Source organism: Trachymyrmex cornetzi, unplaced genomic scaffold (assembly GCF_001594075.2).
Source record: "Trachymyrmex cornetzi isolate Tcor2-1 unplaced genomic scaffold, Tcor1.1 scaffold424, whole genome shotgun sequence".
In the NCBI taxonomy this organism is placed as follows: Eukaryota; Metazoa; Arthropoda; class Insecta; order Hymenoptera; family Formicidae; genus Trachymyrmex; species Trachymyrmex cornetzi.
The window spans coordinates 209,855-214,705 of record NW_017299005.1 but is presented as its reverse complement, the minus strand read 5'-3'; positions in this window follow the sequence as shown (position 1 = coordinate 214,705).

The window sequence follows — 4,851 nt, the reverse complement described above, 5'->3', positions numbered from 1 at the left end:
TCCGTATCGCGCATGATGTGCATGATGCATCCATTGTCCTTGTTTAACGTTTGGTGAGCAACAAGGATAAACGATGCATTATGCGCATCATGCGAGAAACGGAACGCACCCAAGGACATCTAGGTGCGACCTGACGATTCTGATCGCAGGCCCTGCAGACAAAATTTTTGTAATAGTAACCTTAAGACGTGAACTTAAGGCCGATGAGCCAATCAGGATACTACTTAGATCTACGTAACTGACGGAAATAGAAATAGCAGTAAATTTATTCATAAAGCAAATTTTCAACCGGTTGAAATTTGTCTTATGGATAAGTTTATTGCTATTTCTATTTCTATCAGATTATGTAGCTCTAAACCAGTACAGAAATTTTGTCTGCGGTAATCCGAAACAACACGTCAGTGCTGCAGTGGTCTTCAACTAGCAGTAAAACATCAATATCTAGATTTAATGACGTATCTCGACGAACTCGGTCAGATATCGATTTTGCCACAGCTGACAGCAGAATCTTTTTTTTTTAACAAGTAATCATGCAAAACAAATTCAGATGAATTTAAGATGAATTTATAATCAATGTCATTTTTAAAACAAAAAATACAATAGAATAATGAATTCTAAGTTATAAAACAAATCTTACTTAAGGAAAAGTTGTAAGATTAAAAAAATGTTCCTGTTCACATCTAAAGATTAATATTTAAAATCCAACTCGTGAAATTATTTTCTTACATTATTCTCATTTGTACTAGCTTTTTTTTAAATACCTAGCAGTCACATAAGAAACAATCTCGGCTTACAAATATCAACATTAATCACAATAATACAATAATCCAATAGAAAGTCAACGTTTTCTTAATCAAATCAAATAAACATTTTCCGGGATTTGCTTATTTCCGAATGTTCTTGAAACTATAAAAACAACGTACGCGCTTTTTCTTTCTTGTAACCATAAACAACGTAATATCGGAACGTATCGCTCAAAGCCATTCGTCGAAATTTTTAATTGGCTAGGTAGTTCATTATTTGCGAACGTGGTTTGGTTAAAACTCCATATCATTGACCTATTGTTAAATGATTTATGTTTAAATGATAAAAAACAAATTGATATATTTTAAGATTCATAACATTTATTTCAAGTTTTGCTAACTAATTTGATTGATAATCTATAATTTTATTTTTTCGTAACAGTGTGTGTGCAGTCGTACTGCGTTGCGTCAGAAAATCGTTCTATCTGTGATCTCTTGAATTTTATTTAGAATTTACTACGCCAAATTATGTCGCGGCTTGGTATATTCTTTTTCTAATGTGAGCGTGTTGGTGATTCGGACTCTCGTTCATTTTTTTTCTTTGTTATTGGTCGATTTCTAGGTTTGATAACCAGATGAGACTCATGTTTAAGAACGCATGCAAAGAATTTTGCAACAATTCTACGATGTTCAGCAGTGTCGTTCTCAGGGAGACAAATATACCATTTGAAAATTACGGCGCCGCTTGCAACCTGTACAAACAAACGGCTATTACGTACCGTTATACGATAATCATGCTTGACGTCAAATATTATATGATTTCGCTGCGTGAATCCGGGCTGTTTAAATTGTTCGGTTTGATTGAATGATGGCTACCGCTTTAAGTTGGCCGACAACTGCTTCAACGTAAATAAGACAATATCCTATTCTGTATACCTACTGTAAGAGTCGCCTCGTTATATAGGGTGTCCACTTGCTCGTGATGAGTCTTGTGTTTTTATTATCTATTTGTGTACGTGCATATCTCGTGTATACAATGTGTATTTCCGGTAAAAAATTTGTCATATACGAATATACATATATATAAATATGTATAAACATACATAAACATGTATATAGATATTCATACATACATAATTTTATAGGAAATATGTCCTATGTATGTTTATACATATTTGTACATACTTATGTACGAAAAATTTTTTACCGGGAAATTTATACGCTAATTGCGCTCGCTCTCGCAAACGCTATGACCAAATCATTACATCAATATTTTAAATACTATTCGTCTTTATTATTGTTTATATTAATATAAATAATGATAACGACGGACGATATCTAAAGTGTTGATATATAGTGATGAATCTATACTTATATGTACCAATGGTTATAAAGCAAACTAGAATTTTAATTACGCTTTATAATGATTCTATTCATATCAATTTTGAATCTTCTCATATCGCAGTCATTAATTCAAACGTTTGGGCTATCGATGCATTTATTTTTTAGTAATTAAATTATCTGTTAGGTAGATAATATAAATAAAGATATGTTGAAACGAAAGAACGCATCTTTAACGTGTTTTTAACGCGAATGTATCCTATATATTAATCTCAATCATTTTGGTCAAGTTCGAACCTTCTGCGATTGCTGTGAACGCGCTTACGGTAATTCATGCAAATAAATTTCGGAGTCAGTTTTGTATTTACATGGCTCATTCGCGCAAAGGCGGAACATAAGTACCGTCGGCATCGCCGCGCCGCGCTGATTTTATCGTCACGCGGCGTTTCCGCGATGTACCGAACTGTGAAATTAAAATCAGTATTTTTGACAGGAAATGAAAGTAGTTACTTGTGACGTTACCTTGTTGTAATAACGATTCAATAATAACGTTGCGAATTTGTTATGATGATGATTGCAATTATCACTTTGACAGAGACTAAGATATTGAGCAAACCGCGTCGAGTGTCAATCTTTTATACTTGTGTGGAACGGAATTGCAGGTGAGGGAATAATTCTTAGAGAGTACATTTGTAGAGGGGGTACATTTGTCCATTTTGGGTAAAAACATGTCAGGAAATCGTTCTGTATCACTTTGCATGTTTAACCCTAGCACGCCATTGTTATTTTTGTTGCCTCCCGGCTACACTAGCGTTTGTGAAATTTTGCAACTTTATCGCGCTATATCTCTGGACTAAATACGTATTTTTTTTGCTTAAAACGTGTGAAATTTATACCTCGAAGTCAGACAAAGACAGATAAATATGAATCAGATAAATAACATTTTATTTTAAATTAATTACAATGCTTCAAAGAAATTTTATTGGAAAAATTCGCAAAAAATGACTACTTTGAATAAAAATTCTCAAATTTTTAAATGTAATGTTCAAGCAAAAATCCGTAGGACTTTTTTAGTTGACCCTTTGCACTAATAAAAAAAAATAGTACGATATGACTCGCTCAAAAAAGTATAATTATTTGAATTATCGAAAATCGACATTTTTGAAAAATCTATACATATTATAAGTTTACGATTAATAAATAAAATTTCATTATTTAAACAATATAAAATGGTAGATAACAGATTCTACACGTATAAATATTATTATAGTACGTATAATTAAGTTTATTAGGATTTAGTTTAGAGGATGATGCTCGTTTTAAAGCAATACATCCACCCTGGCCGAACGATCTCCGAAGACTGACAGAGATTATAAAATTTCTACTATTTATTATATTGAAATAATTCTTTTTAATTCTATATTTTCGTGTACTTTTATACCATCTGAAACTCAGTAAACGTATATTTAATAAAAAATAAAGGGGTATCCAGAACGCCGAAAACTTACAAGCTAGTCACGTGTGGGTTCGAACTATCCTCTTTAAACTTTCGTGCATTCTCACAACGAGAATAACGCCAAAAATGGCCCTTGCAGGCTTATCTATGGACAGTTAAAGTTTTTTTTCAGCTTCAATCCGAATCTTCAAATTATATTATAAAAAAGTTACAGCTATGTGAAAAATCGCATAAAGTACGTTAGACCCAAGAGTGGTTGGCTAGGGTTAATTCAAAACTTTGTCTTTATGTATCATCTCTGAGACTAATTTTCTAAAATATGACTACTCTGAATCAAGGATCATTACATTATTGCAGTCCATATTGTGATTATAATCCAGTTGGTGGTGAGATATTATAGACATTGTGTTTTCAGGCTTTCTAATATCTGATTTGTGTTCTTTTATACGAGTGTTCAGCTTTCTTTTAGTTTGCCCGACATATGAAGACTCGCAATCAAGGCAATTAATTAATTTTGTACCCAACATTCGCATGATCTTCTTTTTTATCTTATCTTTATCAGTCTTAATAAACAAGCTTAAATTGTTCATGGGTTTTTGGGCAATTCTAAAATTGAATTTTTTTATGATTTTGAATTTTTCAGAGGTGTTTTTTAGATAAAAAAGGAACAACAAAGAACTTTTCTTTTTCAATATTAGAGTTAGAGATGATATTTTTATGATCTTTAATATTATCGTAATTTTTTTTTTAAAGTGATTTGATCATGTTGATGGTGGAGAATAAAAATTCTAGAGGATATTCATTATTCAATAATGAATTAATTAGAAGCGTAATATTTTTTTCGTGGAATTTTGGATGGGATAAAAATACAATTCTGTCAAGTTGTCCAATGACGACCCCTTTTTTATGTTCCATGGGGTGAATTTATTTTTTCATGGTACGAATTAAGCCTATCAAGAATTTGTTCGATTTGTTTAATAGGAACTACTAGATAATATCATCAATATATGTATGATAAAATGGAACGAAAATGGTAACAAACATGTAGCATGACAATACGTTGATTATTCTTTTATTACATTCGTTTTCTTTCACGAGGCAAACTTTTTGCTTCAACAAGAATCACCATCGTTATTAAAATGTCAATGTGTTGTGCGAAAAAGAAAATAGCGTATGGCCCCTACAAGATAACACAACGAGATACACGTTTGTGTAAACGACGTATATGGCAGGAATTGGAAACGAAGTGGCCCTATGTGAACCTGGCACCCGACTTTAAGAAAAACAATTTTTTTTATATGCATTGGATAG